The sequence below is a fragment of the Ochotona princeps genome, chromosome 1, assembly GCF_030435755.1.
Source record: "Ochotona princeps isolate mOchPri1 chromosome 1, mOchPri1.hap1, whole genome shotgun sequence".
Taxonomy (NCBI): domain Eukaryota; kingdom Metazoa; phylum Chordata; class Mammalia; order Lagomorpha; family Ochotonidae; genus Ochotona; species Ochotona princeps.
Genome location: NC_080832.1, coordinates 107,650,059 through 107,666,156, shown reverse-complemented (window position 1 = coordinate 107,666,156; position 16,098 = coordinate 107,650,059). Strand labels below are relative to the sequence as shown.

Sequence of the window (16,098 nt, the reverse complement as noted above, 5' to 3'; positions counted from 1 at the left end):
GAAAGAAAGAAAGAAAGAAAGAAAGAAAGAAAGAAAGAAAGAAAGAAAAAGAAAGAAAGAAACAATCCTAAAAGAACCAGAGAATTCTAGACCCCATCCAGCCTCAGCAGCAAGCTAGGTCCTAGCTTTGGGCTCAGACACTCAGATTCTGTGGTGGTTCTTACATGTATACAGAGGTATAGGGTAGACACATTTGACACCCTTCTAGCCCCAAAATTCTGTATCAAGGCTTAGTGCACTTCTTTCCTAAAGGGCAACATGGTAAATGTTATACATTTTGCAGTTCACAGGGCTTCTACTGTTAAAGTGCAAAAGCAGTTGTGGATAGCATGCAGGAAGTGAGCAAGCTGTATTCCCAAACAATTGTACACACCAACTTAGGCACTGGTCCCAGAACGGGGGTAGGTTGACCTGCATTGGCTCCAGAGCTGGGGTAGGTTGACCTCCATGCTCTGTGAGAAGCGTAAAGGTGCTTACTACCCCAGGAAAGGAGATTCCAGGGGGAAAGGGGATATTCTGTGGCTACTTTCCTGGCACATGGCTCCCTGCTTTCTCACCCAGGAGTGCCCAGCCTTTCCATGCTTCCCTGGTCCTTCCTCCATTCTTGTCTTGCAGTTTGACTTTGGTAACCTGGATCCAACCATACCCGAAGCCAGTATTACTCTGAGCTTTTCAGTGATTAAACCAATAAATTGTCATATTATAGAAGACCAAACTATAGATCCTGCCATCTACAATAAAAAGGATTCTAAATGGTAGAATTAAGGGGCTCATCACCCAAAGGAATGAATCTGCAAATCTATCCCTTCCCCACAGCCCCAGGTCAAAGGGCCCAGCCCCCTCCCCCACAGGCCTTTGTTCAGCTTCTGACTCAGATTGTCCAGCAGCAGTGTGCCTGGGCAGTCCTGGCTGCATTCGCTGCAGCCGCTGCAGCCCTGCCAAGAGCACAGACTGTCTCCACCAAACAGAAGCTGGGCGAAGCAGCCAATTGGGCCCTGTGCTATCTGCCTAAGCATGACAGATTCATCACGCTGATTAATTACAGGTCTGCAAAGAAGACATGTGATGATGGGCACCCCCCCCCTTTGTGGGAGTTGGCTCTGGTGGTGATGGAAGCTCAGGGTTCAGGGAAGGCTGCCCCTCGCCAGCCACATTAAGACCCATGTTGTACAGCAGGCCCTAGGGTGGGTAGTTTGTGGGGCAAGCTCTGGGCCGAGGGCCAGAGAGCAGGGAGGGGTGGGGGTGATGGTGGGCAGAACCTGGAACACTGCACAAAGGGCACTGACAGGAGACCTGGGGCTGGCAGGGCTCTGCATTCAGGGCAGGAGCCAGGGACTGACACCAGGGATGAAGTTCTCACATGCAGAGGTCAAATTCCCAGGGAGCAACCCAGGAGGACCCATGGCATGGGAATCATTGTCCCCTTTCCCTGCCAGCTCCCACACCTCACTGTGGCCCATGGCGCCTTGTGATCCCTGCATGGACTCCCCACCCAGTACCTCTGGCCTCCTTGCCCCTTCACGCACCAGTTCCATTCCCTGGCCTTCTCTGCTCCCTCTCCTGCCTCAGGGCCTTTACACTTTTAGTCACTTGGTCAGGAAGCTTCAGTCACAGAGGATCTTCCTGCAGGTGGCTCTTTCTCATCTGAATCTCAGCCCACTGCTCAGTGAGGCCTTCCCACACCACCCCACTCGGTGACATTATTTCTGGCAACTTCTTAGCACTTACAATTGGCCCCTATTGGTGGCTAATCACAACATTATATACACTATAATGACAGGGATTTTAACTGTTTTTGCATCACATTGTGGGCCAACAAACATGCCTAGCCCTGAGTAAATACCAAAGGAATAAACAAAGATAAAGAGATAAAGACATGACATCTTAAGACAGGGCCTTTAGCCTGAATGGGAAGACACAGCCTCAACCTCAGGCAGCCCAGTCTGAGGGCGAGACACAGCCCCATCCTTAGGGAGCCCTGGTCTGAGGGGCGAAGCAGTTGTTTCTCTTGAGGTGTTAGTTTGTACATCACCCCTGTAGGATGCATTGCTGAGGACCAGCAGGTCTCTGGTGCTTGGAGAGATGATTCCCCTCAGATGCTGCCTCAGAAGAATGATGGCTCTGCAGCTCAGACCCCATAGAATGGGCCATTGCCATCCATCCAAGCCAGTGCTAATGTCACCCAGTGTGCCCAGATGGGAGCCAAACAACATACCCTGCAGCTCTGGTTCCGCAACCACATCCCTCACTGCTCCCAGGAACACCACACATTCTTAGCTTCCACTTGTGTGTGGAGAGAAGGGACATAGCACAGGCCATGCCTTGGGGTCAGGGAGCCCCTGAGGTCTGGGGCTGTTGTGCATGTAAGAACTGGATGGGACGGGGAAGAAGGATTGGGCAATGGACAAGGCCAGAGATGGAGGGGGAGAGGAGTTGGGTGGGGGAAGACCCCACACTTGCCAGTAGGATCAAAGGCAGAGGTCAGACCTGGAGGAGAGAAACTGTGACTCCTCCACACCATAGGATGGACATGGCTTGAGCAGCCCATTCCACATTCCTGGGATCTGGCTTATTTCACTGTCAAAGAGGATCAGCCAACACACACCACCTCTTCACCCTGTCCTGTCCAGCACTGCCAGCATGAAATAAGGTGATGTGTGTCAAGGGCCTGACTCAGCACCAGGTGCATAGGCCCACACCGCCACAGCTGCACCTTTCCCAAGGACTTCGCCCCTCCCTATGGGCCAGGCTGTGAGTGCTATGCCTCTTCCTCATGGAAACCATGGGAAGGCAGGCAGTGTTCCAGGAGTAGACAGAAGCCCTGGCACAGCCAAACCATTCCAGGCAGTGGCATCTAAGTGGTTCGGCTCCAGGTGGGAGACGCATGTGAAAGTAATTTCCCTCCCACATGGAGCAAACAGAGCCTGTGCCAGGCAGAGGAAGGCTTATGTTTTCTAAGTAGATATTTAGGATTCAGTGGATGCCTTGCTAGCTCCCAAAGCCACATCAAGAAAAACTCCATTTTCTTCTAAACCAATGCAATGGTCCTTTCCACTTCAGCAGTGGGCTCTGAGGGGGTGCACTTCTGCAGCCCAGGGCCATTTCTGCTCATCGGCACCTTCAGGGCACTGGGAGCCCTTCCAGGCTGGCTCTGCTTGTCCTGCCTGGAGGGAGAGGTCTCCACGCTGCACCTTGCCTCTTAACAGGTTGTCCCTGGAACACCTGCCAATGGCCAATTTATACTTGGTGGTTCTGTATATATATATATACATTTTTTTTTCTCTCTCTCTCCCCCCACCCCCAATCTTCTATCCTCTGGTTCACTCCCCAGTTGGGAGCAAAGGCCAGAGCTTTGGGCCAAACCAAAGCCAGGAGCCAGGAGCTTCTTCTATGTTTCCTACATGGGTGGAAGGGCCCCAAGGATGTGAGCCATCCTCTACTCCTTTCCCAAGCCATTAGCAGGAAGCTAGATGGAAAGTGGAGGAGCCAGGGCATGAACTGGTGCTCATACAAGATGCCAACACTATAGGCAGAGATTAGCCTGCCACACCACAGCTTCAGCCCCTGCTTGGTTACTTTGAATAAGCCAAGTTGAGATGCGAGTGCAGTGGGCATTCTATGTCTGCATGGTCTCCATTCATGGATTTAAGCACCTACAGATCAAACATATTTGAAACACAAAAAAGATGCCTATATTGAGTGTGTACATACTATTTTCTCATTATCTCATCAATCATCTCTCCAAGCACCAGAGACCTGCTGGTCCCCAGCAATGCATCCCACAGGGGTGATGACACAGCTTCCATGTACATAGTATTTTCTCATTCTCATTCTCATTATCATAATAACCATTCACAGGGCATTTACGTTGCCTTAGGGCTTTAAGTAACTCAGAGGGGCTTGCAGGTATTTGAGAGGATATGCCTAGGTTACAAGCAAGCACTATGCTTTTTGATAGAAGGCACCAGAATGCCGAGGATTTTGGGTGTCCTGCAGCCAGGTACCACCATCTCCCTAAGAATACCGCTCCCTGTAATAAAATGAATAAATCTTTAAAAAAAAAAAAAAATACCGCTCCCTAGTGATCACTGTCATTGATTATTTCCTTTTCCTTTTTATTTATTTAATTTTTTATTTTTAGGATTTTATTTAGCTGAAAGACAGAGGGATAGAACAGGGGAAAGAGAGAGATCTTCCTTCTAATTTTTCACTCCTCAAATGTTGCAGTGGCTGCGATTGGGCTGCTGAATATCAGGAGCTTCTTCCAGGTCTCCCATGTGGATGCATGGACCCAAGGACCTGAGCAATTCTCCACTGTTTTTCCAGACACCTTAGCAGCAAGCTTGATCAGAGGTGGAACAGTCATGACAAGAACTGGTACCCATATGGGATGCTGGCACAGATGGAAGCTTTACTCACTACACAACACTGGCCCTGGGGAATATGTTCACTGTCCCCTAACAGCCCAGAGGAATCCCTGTAATGGGAAGTTAAGTGCTGCTTTCTGAGCTCATCCAGGCTGAGAGGTGGGCTCCTTCAGCCTCAATCAAGGACCATCTCTGGACTTAAAGGGATTGAATCAGTGGTCACCTTTAGCCAGCCACTCATGATAGCAGATGGTCAGAAGTCCATTTAAAGGTTCCCTGGGGACTTGCCAGGTCAGAATCCTGCATACTTTCGGCTATCTTTCAATTGTTCTCTGAGGATTGTTTCAATGGTAGATTAAAGAATGACCCAAATTCCCTTTTACTGATGCATGGGTGGAGTTCAAGTCCTCTCATCTTGAACCTGGGCAGGTCCTGGGTCTGCTTTGAGCAACAAAATTGGGAAGAAAAACTCCATGCAGGTTTCTGACCAGAACTTGAATGACCTACAGTGGCTCCTTCTTTGGGTACTCTATCTTTAGGAGCCTTGGGCAACAGTGTAGCAAGTTTAAATAGCCTGAGGCTGCCACTGTAATGTAGTGAAAGGCCAGGTGTGAGCACTCCAGCTAGCAATCCCAGCTAGACCCAGCCCATCAGCCCTTCCAACTGAGGTGTCAGGCATAGGTGTGAAGCCCTCTGGGGGCCATCTGGGTCAGCCAAACATTACCAAGTAACACCAGTTGACACCATATGGGGCAGAAGAACTGATCAGCCAAGCACCAGCTGAACAACTGACTCATGAAGTCATGAGAGGCCATAAAATGGCTGCAGTGCTTTGAGACACTGCCAGAGGTAAGCAGACCAGTCACTTTCTGAGGCAGGTACAATGGGTACCATTTTACAGAAGATGAACAGGCTGAGTTTAGTGGTTTGCCCAAAGACTCTCTTCCTTCTCTGAGCTCAGTGTTCACTACTCTCCCAGTTGTACCAATGCATCTCCTTCTTACTGCAGGGCAAATCCTCTGCAACGTGGCTGGAGGGCAGGTGCCAATACCTGGTCATCTTTACAGCCTCATTCCTGGCACAGGGGGAAAGCTCTAGATGTTGGCCAAGAGATTGGAGCAGGATCGAAGGTTGGTTAGATGGAGGGAGGGAGAGATGGAAGGATGGAGAGATGGATGGAGAGGTGGGCTGGCAGACGGCCAGGGGTGCAGCAGAGCCTGGAAGCATTTGGGAGGATGATGTGAAGGCAGCAGGGGGCCTGAGTGGTAGGAGAGGATCCCTGCTCCTGTGGTTCTTCTCCCAGCACCCTTTCTTCTCCAAGGCCTCACAGAGTCGTGAGTTGAGGGTAGGGTGGTTTTCAGAAGCATTTGTCTTGTATTATTAGAGAATGTCCCCATTTTTAAAGACCTTTAAAATTCATTTCTTGGGTCTGGCATGGTAGCTAGTGGCTGAAGTCCTCGCCTTGCACACACCAGGATCCCATATGGGTACCGGTTCTAATCCCAGCAGTCCCACTTCTCAGCCAGCTCCCTGCTTGTGGCCTGGGAAAGCAGTCAAGGACAGCCCAAAGCCTTGGGACCCTGCACCTGCATGGGAGTCCCAGAAGAGGTTCCAGGCTCCTGGCTTCAGATTGGCTCAGCTTCAGCCATTGCAGCTGCTTGGGGAGTGAATCATTGGACAGAAAATCTTCCTCTCTTCCTCTCTGCAATAAAAATAAATAAATCTTTAAAAAATTAAAAATAAAATAAAATTCATTTCTTTAGAAGGTGGAGTTATAGAGAAGATAGAACTGGGGCAAGAGAGAGAGAGAGAGAGAGATCTTCCAACACTTGCTCACTCCCTCAATGGCTGCAACTACAGGAGTTGTGCCAGTCTGAATCCAGGAGCCAGGAGCTTTACCTAATTCTTTTATGTTGGGTGCAGCAATTCAGACCGTATTGGACTGTGTTCGCAGGCCATTATCAGGGAGCTGGGTCAAAAATGGAGCAGCCAGGATCAAGCCAGCACCCTTCATGGATGCTGGCATCACAATCAGCAGCTTCACTTCCTGTGCCTCAAGGCTGAACCCACCCCCATTTTTTAAGGTTTATTTATTTATTTTTATTGGAAAGTCAGATATACAGAGAGGAGGAGAGACAGAGAGGGAGATCTTCCATCTGCTGACTCATTCCCCAAGTAGTCGCAATGGCCTGAGTTGAGCCAATCCAAAGTCAGGAGCCAGGAGCCTCTTATAGGTCTCCCATATGGGTGCAGGGTCCCCAGGCTTTGGGTCATCCTTGACAGTTTCCTCAGGTCACAAGCAGGAAGCTGGATGAGAAGTAGGGCCACTGATATTAGAGCTGGTGTCCATATTAGTTCCTGGTGCATGCAAAGTGAGGGCTTTAGCCACTAGGCTACTGCCCTCTACCCCCTTTTTTTAAAGCACAATGTTAACAAAGGTCAAGAAAAGACCTACTAAGTAATAGACATGGCAGCAGTCTGGACGGAATGAATTTTACCTCTGAGTGTACTGGGAGCATAAGCAAGAAGGAAGAGACATGCAGCTCAAAGTTCTGATTTGGGGGAGGTTGGTAGGTCTCTCAGTCAGTCGGCAACCCCTGATAGCCGCAGGAACAAAAGGTTGAGTCTCTGACCCTCAGGCAGGGAGCCCTCAACAGGAACCTCCAGCCACACACACCTGTGCCACAACCACTGCTCCACCAGACACGTGGACCTGAGCAGTCACCACTGGCCCTCCTTGGACACCACTAACTTAGTCCTCCCCTTCCAGTTCTTAAAGGGGCCTTGCACTGAGTCCAAGTATGGATCCTCAATCTTGGGGGTCTTGTGCTTCTTGCCAGAGGATGCAATGTCCTCAGTATCGTTCAACACTCTGGAACCTTTCTGAGAAACTCCACTCCCTGGTCTTCTTGGAATAGCACTTTTTAGGATTCCAGGCAAAGAAAGATGTTCATCATCTTGTTCAAGAGTATTATTCTAAGAAAACTTATCACTCTGAACTTCAATGGAACTTTCTACTGGGGCCTTCCTATTTCCTGTGACCTGTTACAGAGCCCCATGGAACTTTGGGGATGTATCTCCGTGATGGCAGTGGTGAGGTTGTATCCCTCATGGTAGCAGATAAAAAAGACAAATAGGGGCCGGTGTTGTGGCATAGTGAGCGAGCTTCCACCTGCAGTGCCAGCAACCCATATGGGGCCAGTTCTTGTACTTTCTGCTCCACTTCTGATCCCACTCCCTGGTAATGTGCTTGGGAAAACTGTGGAGGATTGCCCAAGTACTTGAGCCTCTGCCACCCATGTGGAAGAGCCAGAGAAAGCTCCTGGCTCTGGCCTGGTCCAGTGCTAGCCATTGTGGCCATCTGGAGAGGGAACCAAGGGATGGGATATGGATCTCTCTTTCCTTCTCTCTGTCTCTCCATATTTCTGTAAATATTTCAAATAAAAACAAACAAATCTTAAAAAAAAAAAAAAAGGAAGCAAGCAAGCCCAGAGATGTTGGCTGTCTTACAAGCCTCTAGAGTAACCAGGAGAACAAACCTAGAGCTGCTAAAGTCATGGGGCACCCAGGCAGAGCCATGCTCACCTACTCTGGACTCCAACACCTGGTCTTGCCCAAGGCAGATGCACGGACAATGATTAACCATAGGCCACATTTACTCCAACAGGTCTCCTCCTGTCTACCTCCTGGCCCCCAGACCCCACGCAATATGCATTCTGTGCTCAGAAACAAAGTCACTTCACCTTCATTCTGAGTACAATCTGAATTGCTGAGCCAAGAACTGTCACACCACCCAAACAGACGTGACTGACACTCTGCGGCTGTTCTTCCACATCAGCGCCTCCATACCTGTGCACACCAGGCTGTTTCTTCCATAGGGAAGGACCATCAGTTCAAGTACCACTTGGATATTTCTTTAAAGATCCCTGGCCATTCACTATCAAATATCAGCCCTCCTTCTCTTGGGGCTTTCTAATCCCTCACCTTGGTTTCCTAGCCAAAGTTCTTGATGCCCAGGCACATACATGCTTATCTGTCCTTTGTCTTCCCCTACGAGGCTGGGAGCTGCACAAAGGTAGGGATCTCTGTCCACTCTGTTCCCTCCTCCCCAGTCAGCATCTGGCATGCAGGAGGTGCTGAGCATGTAGAGTCCTCCTCCAATGCTCTCACTTTGTCTCCCAATTATTGCAGAGAGTAGGCCCCCTTTCCATGTACAGGTATTTCACCTAGCTTGTGGGAGGCTCTGGGGAAGCTACCAAACTCAAGCGTTGGGTGAGCATTTGGTGCCATGGTTAAGCTTCCCATGGGGCTCACATGCAATATTGCGGCACCTGGCTTTGCGTCCTGGTTCAGGCTCCAGCGTGGGGCCCCAGTATTCTGCCCTCATGCACTTTGGGAGGCAGTAGGAAGAGCTCTAGGGGTTAGGTCCCTGACTTCCCTGTGGGAGACTCTCAGATAAAACTTTAGAGTGGGCTTTGGTCTACTCTAGTTGCTGAGAGCACTTGGGGAGTGAGCTAGCAAGTGGAAAATCTCCTCTCGCCTTTCTCTCTGGCTTTCCAATAAGTGAAATTACATATTTTTTATACTAATTATTATTTCAAGTCACATGTAATTGCAAGTATTCTCAATTCCTACCATAACACCTGAAGCCAGAATGTGCTTGGGAAGTAAATGTGAAATGAATGACTAAACAAAAGAAGAGGTGAGTGAGTGTGTGCGCGCGTGCGTGTGTGTAGGGGATGATGGAGGGAATGTCACATTGATACTGATATTTTGGGCACCCCAGGAAAAAAGAACAGCAAGAAAAGAACCCCTGCAGCCACAACATTTCAGGACACAGGAGTCAGGGCTCAGGTGCCACCCACTTCCTGCTGCAGCCACAAGAGAGTGGCTGGGTCTGCCCCTGAATCAAACCACGTGTCTGCCAAAGAGCTGGCGGAAGGAGCAGTTCATTTTCCCAGTGACTGATAGGCCCAGCAGCCTGCTCTAATCTTCTTGTTATTCTTCCAGGGGTGCTCTTGCCTGGCAAGGGGGAGGAGAGGGAAGCTGGTGGGGCAGCAAGCCAGGCTCCACGGTCGCCTTTGAGAAAATGAGATGTCAGCTGGAGGGAATGAATTAATAAAGGAGATACACCCTGCTGACCCAGCCTCATCTCAGTCCTCTGGGTTTGGGGGGATATTTTCATCTTCTCCACTTTTCTCAGGGAAGCACTTGCAGGCCAGGTTGGGAGGCAGGAGTATGTGTACACACTGGGAGGCCGGGGAGGGGCGCTTTTTTTAATGACCTGCTCTTCCCTGGAATGTCACTCACTTTGCACAGGGAGGTCTTGGTTATTTCTCAGACTTCTTTTTCTGGAGAGCCCCAGAGGCAAGCTGATGACAAGGTAGGTCTTCTGGGACCTTCGGCACCAGCACCCAGGAAGGCCTTTGATATTTACAAAGTTTCTCAGCTGTTCCCCAGGCTGAGAATCATCTATACAATTATTTTCTAAATTTCATTTATTTGAAAGGCAGAGAGAGAGAGAGAGAAACATGCAGGCTTACATTTACTTCTTAACTACTCAAATACCCACCACAGGCAGAGCTGGGCCAGGGAGCCAGGAGCCTGAGTCTCAATCCAGGTCTCATCCATGGGTGGCAAAAGCCCAGCGACTTGAGTCATCCTTCCACTGCTGACTGCCAAGGTATTCATCAGCAGAAAGCTGGAGCTGGGAATTGAACCCAGACCCTCCAGTGGGGAATGTGGGTGTCTTGGGTGGCATCTTAACTGCTGTGCTAAAAGTCTGCCCTTCTGATTGTTACATATCACAATCTCTGGGCTGGCTATTTTCTTGTTAAGTGGAGAACTGACCCTATGGATGGTTAAAAGACAACTGGCCCTGCCCCCAGGGTTTCTGGCTCCATGGGTCTAGCCTGTGCCTAAGAATCTGTGTATACAACCAAGTCCCTAAAAATTCCAGTTGCTTCTCCTGCTCCCTGACCCCACTTTGACAGCTACCATCCACAAGCACTCTCCACATGATTCTTAGCATCACAGCATGAAGGGCCCCTGCACGGAAAGCACCACATCTGGGCTCCATGTTAAACTTTGGATTCCCAGACCCCGCCCTGACTCTTAGAACTGGCACTCTGTGCTGTTTCCCAGAAATTCTGCTGAGTTTGGTTTGTCTACTTCTGTGTTTGCTGCGACAAGGACACTTATCCAAGGTTCACAGTGTTCCCAGCTCCCAAGGGTGTTGGTGAGGTTTGATGAGTCACCTCTTCTGTCCTGGCCTTGCGCAAGTGGTAAAAAGATACTGCTGCAAGTGTAACCATTAGGGAAGCAGGTAGTGGAGAGAGTCCTGAATAAACAGGTGCATCCTGAGACTTTTTACAGAAGGAGTAAAAGCAAACGTTGTTTATTTTTTAAAGATTTACTGAGGCATTGGTTTGAAAATCAGAGTTACAGAGAGACAGGGAGAGAGCTAAAGAAATCTTTCGACTGTTAGTTCACTCCCCCAAATGGCTACAATAGCCAGGTCCAGGTCAGGCTCACATCGGAAGCTTCATCTCAGTCTCCCACATGGGTAGCACGGACCCAAACCCTTGGGTGGTCTTCCACTGCTTTCCCAGGGCCATTACCAGGGACCTGGAGAGGAAGTGGAGTGACCATATTAGGAACTGTTTTGGGATTGTTGTTTCACAGGATTTACCTGCTATGCCACTACTCTAGCCCCAAGCATAATGTTTTGAAGGGATTTTTCTCTCTGCTCTGAAATACAATTCCCATTTCTTTCTTTCTGCCTGCAGAAAAGCGTTACCAAAGTAGCTCATGATTTCCAAAGCTTTTAGAGTTGCATTTATCTTTGGTTTCATTGTGACTCTGTGTATTCAGGTGGAGGCAGAAGGTGCATTTTCACCATGGCCAGAGGAAGCTGCTCGACCATGGTATTAGGTGTCTATTGCTGCATAATAACTTACTCTAAAACCCTGGAGCTTGACACAGCAGTAAATGGTCTCTTGGTTTCTGGGCTCAGCAATGCAGAGTGGCACTAGCTCAGATCTCCCATGAGGGTGCAGTTAGGGCAACCAACAGTCAAGGCCGTGGTCATCTGAAGGTTAGCCTGGGACTCAAGACATGGCTGATGAAGTCAACAGCGGCTGGGATACTGCAGTCCTCTCGGTCCCGTGTCTGCTACTTCCAAGGTGGTGTCAGTGTTCCCACCATGTGCTGGCTGGCTTCCCACAGGCCAAGCTGTCAGTAAGGGCCCATCTTGTGCCAGGGACTGGGATCTTGGAGGGAGGTCCTGTGTTCACCCTGTGCTCTCTGTGTCCTCCGCACGCCTACTGGAAGTCCACTGCTCAGTGCTCCCAGCTCACCTTTGCTTGATGTCACTCAGGAGCTGAGAGGGGGTGGGAGGTGGTAGCTCCCACCCTGGGAGAATGTCTCAGGCTCCACTCTGTGACTCCAGGCTCTGGCCTCTTTGGGACCCCTGCGGGAACCATGAGTGGCCTTGGTGTCTGGGACTCCAGCTGCCTGTTAGCACACCTTGGGGGGCAGCAGGAGCTGGCTCAAGCAGCAGTTGTGTCTTCACCACCCAGGAGAGAGACTTAGATTGAGTTCCTGAATGTCTCCCTGTCTTTCTCCCCACTCTTTTCTCAACCCTGTCAAATAAAAAAAAAAATTGTAAAAATGGACAGGTTCTGGGGAGGGGTGGGGGGATTCCCAGAGCATATGAAACTGTCACATAATGCATAATAATTAATAAAAAAATTAAAAAAAAAAAAGATGCAGGCGGACCCCAAATAAAGTTGGCATTCTGTGTAAAAAAAAAAAAAAAAAAAAATGGACAGGTTCTCAGGTGGACCGTGGTGTGCAGGTCCCTCAGGATTTGTGCTGGCTCCCTAGGGAGGGCATGCAGGATTTGAGTGAAAGACAGCAGGATAAGGGTACTGAACCCGAGACAGAATTGTTCCCCGCTTCCATGTTGTTGTTTGCTGCTGTTGGTTCCTGACCTGGGTCCTTGTGTGTCCTCAATAGTTCTCCTGTGCCCTGTCTCCAGGCACGTAAGACTTTGCTCTAATCACTTTCCTTGGCCTTGATGATTTCCGTTAACATACCATCTCCAGACACAGCCACCTGGGAAGGTAGAGCTGCGAAGTATGAGTCTCAAGGGCATATAATTTGATCTCCAACAGCTTCCTTGGTCTCCCACACCCTATCCAGTGAAACAGTCAAGATATATGACAGGTTATTGAGAGCAACCTTTATATTAACAAAAAGCTTGGTTTTTAAACTGAGAGCTCTGAATGTAAAAGAATGTCAGCCTTATGCCAGAGTTTCTTTCCCACTATCTCCATCATGGCCTGGCAGAGTTAGTCAGAGATGTTCGGCTCAAACTGGCATCACTCTTTGAGAGGTTATTGAAGAGGCTCTGATGGACACAGAACTGGACCTATTGGGAAGCCTCAGGCCACTCTGGGTTACAGAGTGCTTGCTGTAACCCAGGTTGGTAGGGATGCGGTGTCACACCCCTCAGTCTACAGCCCTGAGTACCAAGTAGGAGAAGGGTAAGGGTAGAGGGTTGCCGGACAAGGACTGGAGTCCTTGCTCCAGGGAGGTGGGCAGACCTCAGGGAGTCCTCAGAAAGGAAGAGGGAAAAGGCATCAGTCTCAGCTATCTTTCCTTCCTCCTTCAATCTCCTTCATGGGCTCCCCACATGCTAACTTTAACCACAGTCAGACCTCAAGGGAGCCCCTGGTTTCCGTAGATGGAGAGAAGACAGGTAGAGGAGGATGGCACAAGGCTTGGATGAGTAAATGGAAGGTCTCCTGTCGACTTAGCTTTCCCAGGCACACCTGGCTCTGTGATGGGTCCTCTTGCCCATCCCTCAGCATGCTTGGAACAGGTGATGGAGCTGTCCCTTCTTCCTCTCCCTCCCCCACCCCCTGCTCTGGTCATGCTCCATCCTGTTACACTCCCCACAGCAGAGAATTCATCTCCAGTGTTTGTCTAGCTGCAGCCTGATGTGTCTGAAGATCATACACACACATCCACATCTTCTGAAAGAAGAGAAGCTCATTTTGTACCATGAGCTGTTTCGGAACTGAGCTCCACGACGGATGCAAACCCTGCCTTAGCCTGTGAGAATTTCAGGCTGCTGCTGTGGGGGCCACCAGTGGGGAGGGGAGCAGAGGCAGCTTTTCCACACCTGCGCAGGCCGATTTGCACCAAACTGCTCTAATTAGCACGTTCCACTCTATGATGAGGCTTCCAGGGGATGCATGCCAAATGCCATTAATTATGGATGTGATCTTCAATTATTCACTTGGAATGCTTTTTTTCCCCCTTGCTTTGCCCCTTTCATTTCCCACTAACTTTTTTGTCGCATCCAAGAATAGATCCAATTAAGCCTCGAAAAGTGGAAGTTTGTTATGTTGAAGAAAAGGTAAACTGAAAATGAATCATGTTTTCTGCCTATAGTGGTGCTGATGATGAGCAGAGCCATGGTGGTCTTCCTGGCCTTCGGTCTCACCGGTCTGTGTGCCTTAGGGCCCTTCAGGGCTTCCTCTCTGCCTCTCCCGCTGGGAGCCTCTGTAGTGACTTGGCCAGTTCCCCAGAAGCATATCTGATTGGTGTAAGTTCTGAAAAATGTCTTGTCTTTAGTACTCCCTGGTGTGAGCATCAAAGAATGACTCATACAACCTAAACGGTGTAGGTCAATCACTCCATGAGTCCTCTTTTTTTTTTTTTTTTTTAAGATTTAATCTATTTATTTGGAAAGCAGAGTTAAGACAGGGCCTGGCATAATGGCTCCAATAGCTAACCCTCTGCCTTGCAAGTGTCAGGATCTTATATGAGTGCCAATTTGAGTTCTGGCTGCTCCACTTCCAATCAAACTCCCTACTTATGGGCCTGGGAAAACACTGTAGGATGGCCCAAGGCCTTGGGACCCTAAACCCACCTGGGAGATCCAGAAGAGACTCCTGGTTCCTGGCTTTGGATTGGCTCAGCTCTGGCCATTGCAGCCATTTAGGGAGTAAATCATTGAATGGAAGATCTCTGTCTCTCCTTCTCTCCATTAAACCTGATCTGCCTTTCTAATAAACACACACACACACACGTTTTATTGAAAAGAGAAAGAGTGTTCTCCTATCCTTTGGTTCATTCCCTAAATAGCAACAATAGCTGCTTCTAGACCAGACCTACGCCAGGAGCCAGGAGTTTCATCCAGGTTTCCCATGTGGGTGCACAGTTCTAAGAACTTGAGTGATACATCCCTCACTGCTTTCCCAGTCTATTGTCAGGGAGCTGGATGGGAAGCAGAGCAGTTGGCATTCTAACTGGAGCCCCTATGTGGTGACAGCATAATAAACAACGGTGTAACCCTCCACTTCATGGGGACAATCTCCCCATGTGACATCTTGATGCAGTCAAGACATGCATGCAAGGAGCACATGGTACTGTGAGGCTGCTCTCGGCTTAACTCAACACCATGGCTTTTGCAAATAGGAATATGCTCTAAATAACAATCAGAAGTAAAACCATCACATACATACAGCCATCACAAGGTTGCGTCCCGTGAAGCGTTGTCCTGTACATAGCTGTATGAGAGAGTGTTTCACAGCTCACAGGCAATGTCCAATGTCTTCTGACTCTTGCCATGGACTTTGGAGGCCCCCTCACCTGTGCTAGACTCACAAAGCTGGCAGAGCAGTAAGTTTTGTCCTTGCAACATTGTCATACTCCTCTGTGACTACATTTTCCTACGTCAGCGCCAATGTCACTGGATGAGAAAGAGTCTTTAGCTCTGTTGCCATCTTATACAACTGCTGCTGTATGTGTGGCCCATCCTTGTCCAGCATGCCATGATATGGCACACAACTGTGGTTGGCAGGCTGGAAGGGAGCCAGGGAAACAGGGCAGCAAGGAGGAAGGCAGACAGGCCTGAGCTGTGGGCCAGACATTAGTACTCTGTGATTGCACAGCACAGCACAAGGTGCTGAGTTTTGGCTCCTGCTCTAGGCACATGCTGACTGTAAGCTGCCAATAGCTGGAACAGGTACAGATTCAGACACCTGCCTGCTGATAGTAGGTACGCAGAAAGCAGTAGTCAGTTCTATCTAGACAGGTCTCCGAAGGGCATGCCAGGTGCGATCATTAGAAACAAGTGTTCCATTAGCAGGGAACTGGAATGAAGTGGAGCAACCAGGACATGAACCAGTGCCTACATGGGATGTTGACATCACAAGCAGTGACTTTGCCAGTTGCGTCATGACACCAGCCACAGCTGAGCTTTTTAAAGGCTTTTTCTCACTGTAGGAATCCATGCTGTGTTCCCAGTGAAGTTATCCAACCCAACGTATGAGGATATGCATGCTGCCACAGAAATATCTCTTTGCATTCGAGAAATCAACTTACTAGAAAACAGTCTTCAAGTTGTTGTGGGATGGCTGGGTCCAGGTCCTTGTCTCTGACACAGGAAAGAATTGGAGGATAGGATGCTGCTGAAGGCCAGCAAAGACGCTAGACATACTTACAGGCAGTCACAGCGCACACTCAAGAAGGCATGTGTGCAAGCTTGAGATAAGGGGCACACAGGAGATCCAGGCCATCCCTTTGTATGAACCAGAGGTGTAGAGGATGGTGTCTGGGGTAGGACTTCATTTAATATTCACAAATGAGCAAGGTTTGGCATGGCATCAGGTGTATGATGGGAATAGATGTGCCAGCAGTGGTAACTGCTACAATG

The 16,098-nt window shown here is 49.3% G+C and overlaps 1 long non-coding RNA gene across 1 annotated transcript in view; it reads left to right on the top strand.

Moving 5' to 3' along the window:
- Positions 1–423: 423 nt before the first annotated feature.
- The window catches only part of LOC131481803 (uncharacterized), an 86,187-nt gene continuing 70,512 nt past the window's right edge, over positions 424–16,098 (top strand). The window contains exon 1 of the long non-coding RNA XR_009246572.1: positions 424–433. This is a non-coding gene — a long non-coding RNA (uncharacterized LOC131481803). The remainder of the gene's footprint in view (positions 434–16,098) is intronic.